Here is an 18,551-nt window from a genome sequence, read left to right on the forward strand (position 1 = left end):
CATATCTTGGTATTATGATGTGCATGATGACATATTGCAATAATTATGGCTTCATTATGGCTTCATCATGTACTTTTTGAAAATGCATTATTTAACATTGAAAAATAGGATAGAACCAACTTTTCTTATTGGTTAGAAAGAGAAAATTTACAATATATTGTTCTAGAAGCAAGTAAAACTAATCAATTGCAATGGTATTAATCTTGATAGGGTATGTAAGGAGATGTATAGGAAGAAATGCATGAGTTGACATGTTCCACTATCATGTTGATACTCTCAAAGTTCATTTATTTTAATGTAAAAGATAAACTTCCATATCCAACCATATCAATGAGTTCAATACCATTTTTAGTTAGATGATAGCATAGAAGATTACTCTTCATGATCAGTTGTTTAAGGCTATATTCTCATTGGTCACCTTGTCTAAGAGTTGGGACACTTTAGGACAACCATTAGCCAATGTAGGTGGTTTCACAAGTGCTAATGTTGAGTGCAATTTGCTCATTAAGGAGGTGAATAAGAAGCACAATGCAAGTTCAAAGAACTCTAGTACACATTGTGAGAGGAAGGCCAAATGCCATGGGAAGCTCTTGTGAGAGAGACGAGCCAAAGAGTTAAGTCTCATAGCAAGAAGAATGTGAAATGCTTCTTTTGCAATAAGAAGAGACATATAAAAAAGGATTGGTTGTTCACTTTCCAATGGCACCCCACTTGGGAGAAGTAAGATTATATATTTTACGAAAGCATTCCTGTATAGGACCAACTGGCTAAGGAGTTTCCTAAACATCAACTAGAAGCTTGCTGAATACTTTCTTTGTTCACTATATGACAACACTTCTTAAGGACCTTTTGATCATCAAGAGGCTACACCATCTTTGCAATATGACCGCTCACTTTATCAAGAGAAAGCTGCTACGATAGGAAACAAGGTTCTCACCATGGTTGAACAACACAAAATTGTTAGTCACCTCAAATATGACCCAATATACTGCGAGAGACAACTTATTTACAAACCATCATTGAGGCTCAAGTGCTGACACTACCCAACCAGTTACTTCATCATCCTTGATTGATAAACAATGGACTAAAGAAGAGCTCCATGTTGCAATTCAGCCCAATGGGATCCATCACTTCTTGATACCATGTCTTATCTATGCAAGCTACTGATTTGACCTGATGGCATGAATGCTCTATAGCCAAACTCAAGTACAACCTAGATCTTTGTGGATTTGTGAAACTTCATCCCTTGTACATATTAATAAGACATTTAAAACATAAAAATATCAACACACACTATGACCTACTCTCCCAAGCCGAAAAGCTTGATACCATTTGGAAGGCAAGATAGCAAGACTAAATTGCCAAGAGTTTCTATGACTAGAACAAAGACAACAAGACCAATTTGCCAAGAGTTTCTAAGACTAGACCAAAGAAACCAACTATAAAAGAACATGAAAGTCAAATCCTTCAAAAGACCTTCAAAGACCACAACCAATAATGGCTAATTATGAAACAAATGTGAATGGTGGAGAAGGCTAAAAATTTCAAGTTATTTAGATCTAATTCTTCAATTTCAATAAAAAAAGATAAAGTTTAAGATTTAATTTTTATTAAAAGGGATTCACAATAAATTACTTTTTGCTTTTGTGGATGTCATCCACACAAGTACCATTCCTCTTAGCCAACAACACATCTCGTGTCAATTAGAGACATATTAACCAAAGAAAAAATAATTTTCTCTACCCGAGAAATATAGGAATTAAATTGGAGGTAGGCATGTGGGATGTAGGCCACCTTAGGTTTCAAGTTCTCACCAACCTAGAGAATCTGGTTGAGAAATACAAGATAGATAGGGAACTCATAGCCAACTACAGACTTGGAAATTACATCAAAGCTACTTCCACTCACATCCACCTTTTAACTTGCTGTGGATTAATTGAGAATTGTGATACTACTAGATCCAATAGGTTCACCTACAATATTAAAAACCAATGAGAATTATGATGAATGGTAGCCAAATTTTAGTGCATCTCTTGAAGTTAATGGAAGAGAATTGGGGGCATTAGAAGAGGATCAAGGAAGTATGTCAAGACACAGAAGACACTCCCCTCCCCCCTTTCCAAGTCTCTCAAAGGTGGGATGAGAGTTTAGTAAATAATCAAAATTGATAGAATTGCATTGAAAGTAGTGGTCGATGAAAGAATCCTCTTAAGAGCTATATTAGAAGAAGAGTTGAGGTGACAACATAGCTATTCTATCACCTCTTCACCTACAACAAAACCTTGATTGGCCCAACCAAGCTACTTAAGTGGCTTCTGGAAGACATACAGACATGAAACTTGGTTAATGAATGCTTTGTGAAAGGGAGCGAAGGATCGAAGGTTGGACTCGAGAGCTATGGCGGGAGAGCAAGAGCAAGAAAGGCAGAGACTAGAAATGGAAACTCCAACAGTCACAATGTGTGACCGGGCCTTCCTTTATTCAAACTGTCACTAAAAGAATAAAGAATAAAGTGAGGGTAACGGGCACCCACCACCTGCAGTGTGCAGTGGCAGTGACTGTCAGTGTAGTAATACACGGGCGGCTAGGCAGAGACGCCTTTACCCCCAACAACCTCCCACTTAAAGGCGAATCTGCCCTAGTGAGAAGTGAAAAGAAAAAGAAAAAAAGACAGTACAACATGTACACGTGTACAACAGGATGAGGAAAGGCGTCATCTCATCCCATGCCCATCAACCTCTTGAGGAAGGCAAATCGCTCTGTAGAGAGGCTTTTCGTGAGTAGATCTGCAGGATTCTGGTCAGTCGAGATCTTGACAAGATCAACAGACTTGTCCTCAACGACCCCATGTATGAAGTAATACCTCACCTCAATGTGTTTCGTCTTCACATGGAAGACCGGATTCTTAGCTAATCGAATAGCACTCATAGAATTCGAATGCAGTGTAGGGATAGCGTCAATACCAAGGTCAGCAACTAAACGACCCAACCAAATGGCCTCCTTGCAAGCCTCAGTGGGCTGCAACATACTTGGCCTCTGTAGTAGAAAGGGCCGTGCATTTCTGCACCCTGGACATCCAAGAAACAACACCTCCAGCATAGGTGAATACATAGTCGGAAGTGGACTTCCTACTATCTGCATGTCTTGCATAATCAGAGTTAGTGTACCCCACGACTCCTGTATCCTAGCTGCCATAGCATATGCACATATTTGCCATGCCCTTCAGGTACCTCATGATACCCTTCACGGCATCCCAATGCTTCTTGCCAGGTGTAGCCATATAGCGTGCCACAACACTAGCTGCAAAGGCAATATTTGGACGAGTGGCTATCATGGCATACATAAGACTGCCCACTGCGGATGCATAGGGAATCTTGGCCATCTCGGCCCTCTGTTCATCTGTCAGCGGACAATCAGCCTGTGATACCTTCACATAATAAGGCAATGGACAACCAATAGGCTTTACGTCCTACATGCGGAAGCGCTCAAGGACTTTATGAATGTACTCCCTTTGTGACAAGTAGAGGAGTCCCTGATGCATGTTGCATGTAATGTGCATACCAAGTATGTGAGCGGCCTGTCCCAGATCTTTCATCTTAAAGCTTTTCTTAAGCTGAGCCTTAAGAGCATCTAGCTCATCATGAGCTTTCCCTATTATCAACATGTCATCCACATAGAGTACCAAAATCAATAAAGAACCATCACGAGCTTTCTTCGTGTAAAGACACGGATCCATAGCACTCTGGCTGTAGCCCTGTGACTGCATAAAGGCATCAAACTTATGATACCACTCCCTAGGTGCCTATTTCAAGCCATAAAGACTTTTCTTCAATTTGCACATTAGGTGCTTCCTGCCAGGTTCTGCAAAGCCCTTAGGCTGCTCCATATAAATCTCATCATGCAAGCCCCCATGTAAGAAAGCCGTCTTGACATCCATCTGGTATAAATCCAAGTCAAGCTGAGCAACCAAAGCCAAGACTAAGCGCAGGGTGGTCATCTTAACCACATGAGAAAAGACCTCATCAAAGTCCACACCATGCTCCTGCTTAAAACCCTTTGCTACCAATCTAGCCTTGTATGCCGGCTTGGGATGTCCAGGGATACTTTTTAGCTTGTACACCCACTTGCATGGCAAAGACTTCTCGCTCGTAGGCAAGGAAACCAAATCCCAAGTGTTATTCTTATGTAGGGAGTCTATCTCAGATTGCATAGTCCTCTCCCAGGAGTGACTATCACCCCTGCGCATAGCCTCATCATAAGTGAAAGGCTCTCCTGCATATCTGTAACCAAGACATAATGCATCGAGGGCTGAAATTGATCTGGTGGACGTCTGTCTCTAGTAGACCGTCTCACGGTAGGCTCTGCTGCCTGCCCAGCTGCCTGTCCACCAACGCCCTGACCATGAGCATCTACTGCAGCTGTAGGCTATCAAACTGGCTGTGAGGGAGCTCTCGACTCCTCTTGAAATATGACCTTGTAGATCTCAACAACTCTCTTAGGCTGCCTATGCATCTTGTCTTCATGGAAGACTACATTATGACCGCGGATGACTTTTCGCGCCTGCGGATCCCAGAGACGGTAACCCATCTCGCCTGCATCCCCATAACCAAGGAAAATACATTTGACACTCTTGGTATCCAACTTACTTCTCTTGTCCCTGGGTACATGGCAAAATGCCTCACATCCAAAGACACGGAGATGCACATAAGAGGGGGGTTTCCAGTCCATACCTCCCCTGCAACCTGGAAATCCAAACCACTAGAAGGTGATCTGTTTATGACATGCACAACTGTACTAACTGCCTCAGCCCAAAAGCTCTGTGGTAGGCGTGCATGACTAAGCATACTGCGAACACACTCCTGGATGGTTCTATTCATCCGCTCAGCCAAACCATTCTGGGGGGGGTGTAGGGGGCGGTCAACTGATGCTTAATACCCCTCTCATCACATAACTGCTCAAAAGCACGTGAGTCATACTCACCCCCATTATCTGTCCTTAGGCATTTTAGCCTATACCCAGACTGGTTCTCAACCAATGCAAGCCATCTCTGAAACACAACCAAGACATCGGATTTTAGTTTAATGGGATAAGCCCAAACTTTCCTTGAAAAATCATCTATGAACGTAACAAAATACTTTGCACTACCCATAGACTGACAAGGCATGGGTCCACAGACATCCAAATTTACCAATGCCAAGGGCTCACTCATGCGTGGTCTACCAGACTTCTTATGCGTAGACCTAGTCTACCTGCCATAAAGACAATGCTCACATGAATCAAAACATGCATAATCAAGGGGCGGTAAGTATTGCAAACCAGAAAGCATTTTCATTCCCTTCAAAGACATATGGCCCAAACGGGCACGCCAAAGAGATACATGTGGGATAGAACCCAGACAAAACATGATCAAGGGAAGAAGCTGATACATTCAAGGGGTAGAGATTGCTAGCCTTGGCACCTCTCGCAATCACAAGTTTGCCATGAGTGATCTTCCATGTAGAGTCTCCAAAAGATACATGATAACGTGCGTCATCAAGTTGTCCAGTTGACATGAGACTGTGTGTCAAAGTAGGTACATGACGTATATCCTGCAAAACAAAACTGCTGCCAGAAGGAAACTGCAGCCTAATATCACCAATGCCCACAATATCAAGAGAGCTGTCATCACCCAAGCACACAGTACCCGAAATAGTACGGCATGAATGAAACCACTCTCGGCAAGGTGTCACATGAAAGGATGCACTTGAGTCCAAGAGCCAACACTGTGCATACATAGAGTGTATCTTTGTCATCTGCGAAGCACTAGAAGAAGCTGCAAGGATATAATCATCATCATCAACATCCTCAGGTTGCATAACATTGATCTCTTCAATTTTAACACTGGACTTTGCAGGAACTATGCTGTGATCAGAAGACTTATCCTGCACTTTGTCTTTCCCCTTATCTTTGCGCCTTTCATTGCGCAATTCATGGCATTGTGGCCTAATATGGCCCTTTTTCCCACAATGGTGACAAGTAACATCTGCATTCCTGCCACGGGATTTGCTACGTGACTTCCCACGAGACTTGGACTGAGATTTTTGAGAATCCCGTCCACGGCCACTGCCAGTGCCATGCTTTCCATATCCATCATTCCTGCCTCTACCTGTCATAGCATGGGACACACGAGAGGTATCCAAATTCTTACGGTTAACCTCTTCTTGTATAAGAGCACTCTCAACATCAAATAATTTCAAGGTAGCAGTAGAGGCACATCATGTAGTGCGGAATACATCCCATGACTCATTAAGAGTACCAAGCAAGAAAAGAGGAGTGACATCCTCTACAAAAGTGATGTCCTGCAAATTCAAGTTCTTGAGTATAGCATGGAACTGGCCCAAGTGAGCAGACATAGTCACATTCTCCTTCATGCGGAGATCCATAAGCTGCTTCAGTCAATACATTTAACTCGCTGGACTTTTCTTGTCATAGAGATTCTTGATTTTATCCCACAACTACCATGCACTCTGTTCTTCCTCAAATACATTGTAGTGAACCTGTTCTGTGAGAGACAATACAATGGTGGACTTGCATAACTCATCAAGCTCAAGCCATTCCTCATCTGGCATAGTTGTAGGCGGATGCCTGCTTAACCTCAAAGGTTTGATTTGCGATTTCTGCACCAACACCTGCCAAATCTAGCTCTTCCAATAAGAGGAATTCGTACCATCAAGCTTAGTGATGTTGAAAATAGCATGATCAGTGGATGAACTCGCCATAATGCAGGCTGGAAGACTGTAGACAATTCAAAACTGCTTGTTGTTTACTGTAGAAAATGACCAAAAAATCACCAAAATTGAGGAAAAATGGTGAAGAAAGTGGAACCAAAGCTACTGCCCACCAAGTACTAGTGAAAGTACATCATTTCAGAGTGTTTCCACATGAAAAATCCATGTCAGTCCATACATATATGCTTGCTATAATAAATTTCAGATTTCAGTAAAAGAGAGCCAACAGTGCCAAAATCGGATCCCAAGGCAATCAGATACTGCTAAGACCAAAGCCAAACATCATGTGGGCATAGCATAAGCATATGATGGTCGATAAGCATGAATCCAACACCCAAGTATGTCATACAAACATCTGCCAGTGAGTAGGTACACCCCCAGGCAACGGGGCAAAGTGTTCTTGCCACTACCAAAACTTGACACAAGTAGGTGTCAGTTCACAAAGATATGGATCCAAAACTGAGACTTAGCTCATAAGCATACAGTGAACCAAGACATATGATGTATCATCCCAAAAGGTAAGAAGTCCCAAAGTCTCAAGTGTCTGTAACTGCTCAATGGCATGTAACGACTCAATGCATAAAAGTACCACCTGCTCAATGTCTGATAAGCATTCAAGAATGCTCCCACTGGCACAAAAGTCATATGTACGAGATCAAGGGCTCAAGCCAAGGCAAGACATAGTGCCAATGACATAAGTCCAAGACAATACATCAATAGTACATCCCGAACATGTAGGCGGTAGAGCATCCGTATGTAGCATCCATAAGCATGTCAGACATCAAATACATCCCAATCCAAACTCTGACAAGCCAAGTAACATGAAAGACTACTCCAGATAATCCAAAATGCATCCAAGGTGGAGCTTCAATGAGCACTCAAGCTCAACATATGCATAGGGTAATCAACCATGACATGAGCATCAAGCCGTAGGCAACGGTATGCATAAACCCAAGAAGCATCACTGTCAAAGCATATACCAATGTCAATAAGTGCGGGCTGAAATAAGCTCAAGCTTACAAAAGCATCCGGATTCAATGACAAGCTCAAAGTCGTCCCTCGATGATCAATACATCATAGCATAACCCAAGACATACATCCGCAAAGAGAAACGGAAGACAAAGACACACAAGGAGAAGAGTCCTAAATAAGGGAGAAAGGCACACAAGGAAAAGCGCAAGTCAAAACTTTTGTAAAAGAGTGCAAGCGCATCATGGTTTAATTCAAGGAGCACCGAGCTCTTACCCGTGCAATTTGTAAATGTAGACAGGCGGTGGAAAGGAAGCTAGGAAGATAGAAGGACAATGGGAAAAAGGGCCTAGGCTACAGCCGGCCATGTAAAAAAGGGGATGATCGCCCAAAAGGGATTTAGGGTTTTGTATATAAAGTTGAAAAGTGAATGAGAAGCTCATTCTTGTGTGTGGCCAAAAGTAGCTCTCCTCCTCTTCTTCTTCTTCTTGTTCTTGCTTGCTTGAGCTTGTGCTTGAGAGAGGGAGTGTGGGAGTGTGAGGGAGTGAGTGTGTGAGGGTGAGGGACCGTGGGGTGGAGAAGCTCTCCATCTTCTCCTCTCTTCTTCTCTTCTCTTCTCTTCTCTTATCTTGCTCGCGGCGATGGAGCTTGGAGCTTGGAGCGGGAGGATTGAGCTTGCTTGAAGCTTGCACTTGGATCGTGGAGCTACCGGAGTGTGCGGGAGAGGAGGAAACTCGATCGGCATGAAGGTAAGCTCACTACACTCGGTAGGCATGAGAGCACGTAGGCTATGTGAGAGGTAGCCATTAGCATTCGACTTGAAATGCTTGAAGCAATAAGCGGTCCGTGGGTCTTGGCGGTTGAGCGTGAGCTCCCATTACATTTTAGTTCCATTGCCGGGACCAACGGATTCAAGCCTTGAGTGCTTGCCCGCTCCACATTGAGCATTGAAGTAGGGTTTTCTCAGAACCGGTGCTTGAGATAGGTAGGAAGTGAGGGGGTTGAAGATGGTATTCGATCTCCTTGGCAAGTAGGTTTTTTTCTTTTTTGAGGTTTATGTTGTGAGATGGAGTAGTGTAGGTATTTACTTTGTGATTTGGATGCATTAGAGTAGGAGAAAACAAAGAAAAACAAAGAAAATAAGCATTAAGATTTCTGCTGTCAAAACAGGGAAAGAGAGTTTGATTTGCTTTGCCGATTTGTACTTTGGAGATTATATGCTATTCCAGGGGTATAGAATTCTTCATTCATGTCTATTCTTGGATTCTGGAAGTTTGTGTGACCCCTCAAGACCAAAATCATAAAAAATGAAGCATTATTCGTCAAATCTGCCAAAATTGCGTCGCATTCGGCTCGTTTGAGTGACGGCCATTCTGGGCCGAACCCCAGAATCGGCCCTCGGTCCGCTCCCATTTGGCCCTCGGCCCGGTCAACTCGGCCCAAAAACTCGTTCGGCTTGGCCGGTTGACTCGGCCCATTCACATTTGGCCCTTGGCCCGAACAACTCGGCCCTAACCTCGACACGGCCCATCCGAGCTATCCATTCGGCCCGGTTGACTCAGTCCATTCACATTTGGCCCTCGGCCCGGACAACTTGGCCCTAACCTCGACTCGGCCCATCCGAGCGATCCACTCGGCCCATTCGGCCCATCGGCCCACTCGGCTCTCGGCCCACACCCATTCGGACCTCGGCCCTCGGCCGGCCAAATTTGGGACTCCGCCCAAAAACTGCAATTTTTTTAGAATTCCATTTTGGCCAGAAACTAACTTGCCACCACCAAAATAAACTCCAGAAATCGTATAGAGCCAAAGGCACATCATAGATCTATTACTAGGCTAAAATCCACAGCAAATAGTTTAAAAATTAGCTACTAGAGGTCCTCCCAATCATGCATGGTATTTACCATAACGGCCCTTTAGGTCGGGGGGAGGGGGTGCCCCCCCCGGACCCCCGCAGAGGGGGCTCTTCCCCCTCCACAACTCCCCCAATAGGCTAGAGAGAAAACGCGTGCCGCAACAGGTCCTCCGGATTAGGCCCTAGTGTAGTAATGGCTCTACACAAGCATAGATCTTCACTTGCAAAGCAGCAAAGAGAAGCCCATACCCAAAACCTCAGCCACTTTTTGCCCCAGCCCTCTCTCTCTCTCTTCTCCTGCAAGCTACCATGGTTGCCAGCCCAAAGAAACCCCAAGATCTGACCTGAGGGTACTCCCCAACATCAACTAGCCTCGGAACACCTTCCCTGACCCCCCAAGCTACTGATCAAGTAGTGGACTGGGGGGAGTTGTTGCCCAGAAGGCCTGCAGGATAGCCCCACAATTTTCGATGCATTTTGCACTGGCTGCCCTGCCCCTCCTCAGCCCTCTTGCCATTCCTCCACTGCTACCTGGCCACTCCCTACCACTCGTAGGCATTGATTTAGCTTATCTCTCTCTTTCCCCTTGGCACTTTTGATTTTGGGAATCAACTCCCATCGTGGACAGCAAGACCCTAGAACCTCAACGGGCCAATCTAGCCATCAAGGGGAAAAAGGACACACCACAAGAACACATGTACATTGTGTTCAAAGTGCGTCTAGTCGAAGCAGAATGCAACATCATCAAGCTATCAATGCGAGGATGACTGGACATGACAGTCCTGACGATAGATGTACCTTGAGCAATGCTGCACAGACGACCCAAGACCTCAATAGAGAATCCATGTCTGACTATGCAGTTAGAGACTCAAAGGTATGTATCAGAAGGCTTGAATCTGTAAACCAAGACCCGGAAGATGAAGACATAGTGCCACCTGCTTATCTTAGGGTCAAACTCACTGCAAAAAGAGAGCATAGTGGTGATGCTCTCATTGATGAATGAGTAGATTTCAATATCTTGACTTACGAAGCATGGACTCTACTAGGTCAACCAGAGCTCAAACCGACTAATGCAACTCTTAATCCTTACAGGGAACACCCATAAGCACTTCTAGGGAAGTGCATAATCCTTATAACTATTGAAACAAAAATCTTGCCAGTCCTATTCTATGTTCCTCCAAATAGCGAGAATTGTGGAAAGGAAATCCTCCTAGGAAGGCCCTTCAAAAAGGCAACGAAGTGTGAAGCCGACTATGTAGCACAGAGGATACACCTAACACTACCAGGTGTGAGGATAATCACGACTTTTAGCAAGGATGACCTCACCAAACCTCGAGGGAAGGACAAGGATCATTCTGATATACCAAGAAAGCCTAGTAATGAGAGCAAGGAGTTGTTGAAAGAGTTGATACAAACGCAAGTTGAACGGAGAGAACTAGTGAGTGAGGCCATACTTGAAACAAAAAGGTTAGGAGACAAGGCCAAGGATAGGGTTTGGACTTACAAATATCATAGAAGACCACGAAAGAAGCCCAAGCCTTATAAACGAAGGCATCGATGGAGAGCTAGCACAACGCCACGATGGATATCCAAGGCGTTGCTTCATGCTCAAGGATATTATGCAGGCAACCGATGGATTTGGGTACCAAAACCCCCTGCTAAACCACCTCTGTCAGAAGCCCAAATTATGTCAAAAGCAAAGAGGAGTAGGAGGAAACCTAAACAAAAATCCAAGTCTCGAACCAAAAATATTGGAGTGATTGAGCCCCTCACGATTAAAATCAAGAAACCAAACATGACCTATCAAAAACTAGATCCTCAACCTAGCGTGCTTAGCAAGCAGATATCAGAGGTAACTGTCGAGCATGCACAAGGTCCACTAGTGCCCAAGGAGCCTTTGACTTCCCAAGAGGATAATGAGCACCACATGCACAACATTGCTCATGATAAGGTTGATTGCTCAACAAAGATAATGACAGAATCGTCTAACAATCACGAGCAAATTCTCCAGTCAGTGCCAAGCCCACGTAGGAGTCCCAAATCTCCTACATCCTCTTCACCTAAATGGACACGGGAAGCACAGCAGCAACAGCCTCATGCCACTGCTCAACCTACACAAGTGAATGTGCAAAGGGCAACAAAAGACACGACCACTTCTGATCTGCCTAAGGAGTTGACACCGCAGTCTACCAATGATAGCCAGCCCACTGAACTAGCCACCACTACTTCCAACTAGGGACCACAGCAGTCACAACCTTTGGCTGTGACAACACCCATTGCAGAACATGTCCTTAGCAATTCACCTTTGAAAGAGATGTCACAACAAACATCCTTGACACCTCCAATCCTTCCAAAGCACCTAAAACGTAGGCTTTAGGATAAATCTCTCGAAGACTTGGCCAAAGAAATGGCGCATTTGACCAATGAACCAGAGATGAAGTGCATGGTGAAGCTTGATCATAAGCTGACAGCCATCACACGTGCATACGTCCATGTGGACATCGGAAGGCCAACACCATAGCACACAAAGCTCATAATAGTTGAACCACTGACTTGGTATGAGCAGCAACATGTTTATTTCTACTATGCAGCTATTGTTGAAGAAGTCATGAAGGACATCCCAAAAGCCACAGCTAGAGAATTACGCTTGATACCCTCATTTTATACAGCTCTATGTGAGACCAACAAGGAAAAGCTTGAAGCAATCAAACGAAAAGGGAAAGGACAAGGTACCTTTGCACAAAATTGGTACTCCAACCAAAGTTTGGCAGCCAAAATTGGCCACCGACTAATGACACTTGCTGAGCAAAAGAAAGCCCTTTGGACATCAATACATGATTCCAGGTACGTTGCCCCAACCTCATTGAGAGTGTTGGCAACTGCCCATGATGTCCAACTTTCTACCACTGTCCAAAAACATCCCTTGTATGATAAAGTGCTTCTAGAAGAAGATCTACATGTGGCTAGCAGGCTAGGAGTAGGGAGCATGGTACTTGATGTCAGTGCATATGTCTTCTGCCTCACTCAAGACCCTGCAATCCTAGATCTCTATGCTTCCCATCAATACAACCCTGACTTCTTTAATTGGTTTCTTCCAAGCCTACATGACAAAAACCCTAAACCGTCTCCTGGTTCTACACTAGAGTCACCCAAACCTCCAGAGCAAGAGAACAACAGCTCTAAACACAACACTCACCTTGACAAGAAGCAATGGAGACAAGTTCTAATAGATAAGGACAAAAATCTAGAGCAAATACATAACTAGGAGCAACTGTCAATGCAATCGAATGCGGGGCTGAACAGAGGAGAATTAGCTGGACAGCTAGACTCTCCAAAAAGAGAGGTAGTTGAACCCTCGCAACCTAGCAAGGATGTTCAACCTAGTGAGGCCGTAGCAAAATCCCATGACGACATGCCACAGAAAGAGAATGCTAAGGCCCAACCAAGCACATCAATTACTAACCTAGTTCAGGATCCAGAGTCCTTAAAGGATACACCTCTAGTGCCCAAGAGAAAGAGAAGAAAACAATGAAAACAACGACAGTTGCAAGCTACTACAGACGACAAGAAGATTGGGACCAAGAGTACTGAAGAGATGATGAAAAAGGCATCTGGTTCATCCATAGATAAACCCATTGCCATCTCTCCTAATAGCAGTGAAATCTCAGATACATCAATGTGGCCTGATAAATCAAAGCAACAATTATCGTCAACTGTTGCTTGCGACACTCAATCCACTGATAGAGAAACTCGCATTGATCAATCAAGAGTGGATACAACACTATCACAACAGGATGCTAAGACCATGCCGATCACATCCGAGGAGAACCATGACACAACTACCATAAAGCCTCAGGAGAAACATGAAAACCTCGAAGGCATAAGCAATCCTGGCATTGATCAATCTTGCTCATCTAGGCCTGAGCCCCCCAGCTATGCTAAAGCCTAAGGAAACCCTTATAAATTTGCATGAGATAGCAACTGAGCAAGCCCTCATAGAACATAGAGATGTGGCAGAGTGCTTGATCGAGTGGGACACTAAACTGAAATTATTCGCACGTGTCTATGTTCATGCAGACTGAAAAGCTCTTACATGAACGCATGCGACTCATCTCTGACGAGGAGGCTGACGAACTACGCTTAACCGTGACATTTAATGAAATGCTTTGCCAGCCAAATCTCTTAGAGATAGAGCAATTAAAGCGACAATCAGAGGGTAGAAGCCAATTTGAAAAATGTTGGTTTGAAAACCGTGCTACAATGGCTGAATTTGGAGCCCAAATCATGATAGTCTCAGAGGAGCGACTGGTCAAATGGCGGTCCCAAAGAGACCCGACCTATGTGGCACCAACTTCATTTCGAGTTCTAGCTATAGTTTGAGGTATGGACCTAGCTGGAACTAGCCTAGAGAGCCCTTTGATTGATAAAGTTCTCACTAAGGAGGAGCTACATGTTTCCAGTAGACTCGGACAAGGCACCATGCTACTCGATGTTGCCAAATAATTATTATTGCTAAGTAGGCTACCACAGAAGCTAGATATGTGTGCCACACTCGAGTACAATCCTGAGTTCTACAATTGGTTTTTATCCTCACGGAGTGACATGGTTTCATGAACATGTACATAAATAAACAACGTGTTTTGTGACTGTGTAAATAATACCAAAAGAAGCGAAGGCCAACACACCCCATGAGCAATGATGACCAAGTGCAGGTGATAGGCATCAAGTCAAAACTAAGGGATTCAGGTTGGTGATGTCTTGTTTAGCTGGACATTTTCATTATGGTTGAAGCATGTGACTTGCATGTACTCTCACGCCTTTCCAAGTGAATGCCGAATGACACAGGTCAATGACTAGAAGCGTTTAATATCCAAGTCACCACAAGATCACCAACCCTACAAAGAACCATTATGGAGGAAGTGATAGGAATACCAAGAAACAAAAGCCATGATGGAAGTGCCACTGGATGAGAACCCAAGGACACCTCTGTAGAAAGCACATATTACAACTGAGCATGGCCAAAGCATAATCATCGATTACCTCCTCCTTCTTGGCCAAAATCTATGTTCGGGTAGGAGCCACGCTCTCAACAAGGGCGAACGTCTCTTCATCATCCAGGATTCAATTCGCAAGATGCTTTGCCCTTGTCCATGCATAGCTCACTCCAAGTGCTATCTCAATTGTTTGATGTCTCACATGTTACAAAAAGGTTTGCAAAATCTCAAGTGTATCTCTTCATCTCAACAACAGTTCCTCTAGCATCAAAGGCTGGTGACACAATCATCTCTGTAATATCCATTCTTCATAGCCTTTGGATCCCAACATTTCTCAATCCAAATGAAAGGCTAACAGCCTCAATGTATGGCATTGATTGTATTCATTTTTTCCACTATAATAAAAAGAAAGAAAGAAAAAAAGATAAGAAAAGAAAAAAAAAAAGCACACATGATCACATCACCACACCTAGGGGTCCTCAAATTAGGTACGTCCAGTGACCTCGGTCGGCTGGCTCCGTTCCTAATCCCCTAGCCCTTTGTACATCCCCCACAATTGTTCAGGGCACATCAAGGGCAGGACATACCTAGGGAGCTTGCCTCATCTATGGTTAGACGTGTCACCCTGAACCACTTGCACAATTCTTTTGCACTCCATCTCAATGCCATTGCAATCAACAGTGGTAAGCAAGGCATGAAAGACAATGGAAAAGTACACTATACTTTTCAAGCACTACAAGTAGCCACTAGCTACCAAAAGCTATGACATCAAGGAGCTCAATTATGCTACATTGCCTTGACAAGACCATAATGATGTCTCAAGCAATCTTCAAGTGTACTCCCCGTCTTCATTGACAAATTTTTCCATCAACTTAGCCCCTTGCTTCATTGACCCATTGCTATACAAGGAACCAGGCTGACAGTCTTCTAACTAAGTAATACCTAAATATGCACGTGTACTCACTTAATATTCACACTATAACCTATACACGGTTTGGGTCCTCAAGTGCAGGATAATACTCTCAGCTTGCTTAGAGTTCGACTTGTCTCCCAAACTAATTAAACTATGTCTTGTGCATGATAAAGAAAACTAGCACTACCCCTAGGGAGAAACCTCCTATGAGAGGTTTTCAATTGCAGGTATTGAAGACTCCAATGAAAGTGTCATTCGCTCTTCATCAACACTCAACTCTGAATTCCTATCCTTATCACCCTGTAAACTTGCCAAGAATCATCATGTACAGAATCCCCCAACAAACCGCCACTTGTACTCCATCAGTGCAACCCCCCTAAAGAATAGCCCTACCACCAACTCCCATTGTCCTACCACCTATCACTTAATCCACCAACCTGCCCCCAACGACCTTCCTCCCCACCACTACCAACACTCCGCCATGGCAACCACAGATGTCCTTGCCACCCACGTCTTTGGTGCATGCTAACGCCTGCTACCTACAACGGTGAGTGCCATGGGATTGGCACTCGTCTAGGAGGGGGTAATGCTAACCCTCAAACGAACGAAGGTGGAAAATCCGGAAAAGCTATAGCAAAAGACAAAGACAAAGATGCACAAGGAGAAGAGTCCTAAATAAGGGAGAAAGGCGCACAAGGAAAAGCGCAAGTCAAAACTTTTGTAAAAGAGCACAAGCGCATCATGGTTTAATTCAAGGAGCGCCAGGCTCTCACCCGTGCAATTTGTAAATATAGACGGGCAGTGGAAAGGAAGCTAGGAAAATAGAAGGACAATGGGAAAAAGAGCCTAGGCTATGGCTGGCCATGTAAAAAAGGGGAAAAGGGGATGACCGCCCAAAAGGGATTTAGGGTTTTGTATATAAAGTTGAAAAGTGAATGAGAAGCTCATTCTTGTGTGTGGCCAAAAGTAGCTCTCCTCTTCTTGTTCTTGTTCTTCTTCTTGTTCTTGCTTGCTTGAGCTTGTGCTTGAGAGAGGGAGTGTAGGAGTGAGTGTGTGAGGGTGAGGGACCGTGGGGTGGAGAAGCTCTCCATATTCTCCTCTCTTCTTCTCTTCTCTTTTCTTCTCTTATCTTGCTCGCGGCGATGGAGCTTGGAGCTTGAAGCGGGAGGATCGAGCTTGCTTGAATCTTGCACTTGGATCGTGGAGCTACCAGAGTGTGCGAGAGAGGAGGCAACTCGATCGGCATGAAGGTAAGCTCACTACACCCGGTAGGCATGAGAGCGCATAGGCTATGTGAGAGGTAGCCATTAGCATTCGGCTTGAAATGCTTGAAGCAATAAGTGGTCCGTGGGTCTTGGCGGTTGAGTGTGAGCTCCCACTACACCTAAAATCACCTAAACCAATCTAGAAAAGAGATATTGTCTAATAGATATAGCACAAAGAATGTGCAAGACACATCCAAGGGCCAGAGTGCAATAGGAATGATAGAAGCCCTTGAGTGGATCATTGGAGAGTTAAAAGAAGACAAAGCCAATCCACTCAAGGCCAACCAAGAGATCCAAGAAAAATTGGAGAGAGACAAAATTTTCTTGATAGACTTAGAAAAGCAAGTTGAGAAGCTTCAAGCTTGATCACAGGAATGGGATAATGCATTGAAGTAGATCAAGAAAAGTAAGAGCAGGATTTCCAACCATCTAGCTAAAGGAGTGTGACTTAGCACACTCAGGGATCTCCAAAACCAACTGAAAGAGCTTGACTCCAAGAGAAACATGTACAAGAGCTATAGAATTAGCTAAAATGCCACATTTCTTAGAAACCTCTAGGATCAGCTTAAAGAGCTCGATGATTATCTTAAAGTGTAGGAAACTAGAATGAGTGAGCTTCAAAATACACTCAGAGAGCAAGACCAGTCAATTGCAACGTAGAAAATCAAAATGGGTGAGCTAAGTAGGTAGGTAACAATAATTATCCGCTAGCTCATTAATGCTAAGTAGCCTAGAGAAATCAAAGATAGATCTACACACAAGATGGCATCACGAGCATAAGAAGATACAAGGTCAATGTAGTGTCTCATATGCAAGCTTGCAAGAGACCATCTCCACCAACTTGTTTGGGGCTATGAGCATGGTAAACACAATATGTAGAGTCCTTATGAGACCACCTTGATGAAGCTCTCTAATGACCTAGGAGTGGCCTTATACAATGAAAGCTAGAGGTATAGTCCATTAGAAGCCTATAAACTGGTCATGGTAATGCAACAAGAGCTATATAGGGAAGCTGTGATGATAGCCTATATATCTCTATCTAAAAATTTGGAAGAAGTTAAAGCTCAACTCCAATTGCTCTCCAATACTTTGGAAAAGATGGAGAGGATTCAAGGAATCAATCTGATGTGAGAGAAGGGCCAAAACCAAGAGGATCTAATTCAGAAGTTGAGGCAAAAGGGTTAATAAGAGCATGAAATCAAGGTACTATGAGTGATACAAATTGAGTAGCCCTAGTTGATCTCCCCATAGCCCTAGACCCCCACCCATGGTCATGACATACCCACAAACCTACTAGACTTACCAAAATTTGACATAGTCAGAGGACCAGCCCAGAAGAGAAAATTCCAAAGTAGAAGGAGGCCTATATGGCCATGATTAAGAACCTATGAACTTATCCACAAAGGTTATGAAGGATTCCATTATCCTTGAGCTTCTACCATAGGAAAAGAAAGAAAACCCCAAGGAGATAGTGTAGAAATACTAGGAGAAGCATGAGTCTAGCCCAACTATGAAGTTTGACTTTAAGGTGAATAAGGAGAGTAGGTATAGGAAGCCACTCCCCTTATGCACTGTATGGATGCTCACAAAATAGTTGAAAACATTGTTGCAAAGTGGCTTGACCCCGTAGATATGGAAACTTATCAAAAGTCATGTAGGATCCAAAGAAGTGTGATGACCAGGACCACAAGTATGGTAATATCCCCTTCTAAAAGGCAATAAGATGGTCTAGGAAACCTTAATCTATTTTTGAAAGGAGGAGTTGACTTATCCACTTTTCTATCCCTA

This window comes from Lygodium microphyllum, chromosome 8 (assembly GCF_053477565.2).
Source record: "Lygodium microphyllum isolate KBCC chromosome 8, Lygodium_microphyllum_v1.1.10, whole genome shotgun sequence".
Taxonomy (NCBI): domain Eukaryota; kingdom Viridiplantae; phylum Streptophyta; class Polypodiopsida; order Schizaeales; family Lygodiaceae; genus Lygodium; species Lygodium microphyllum.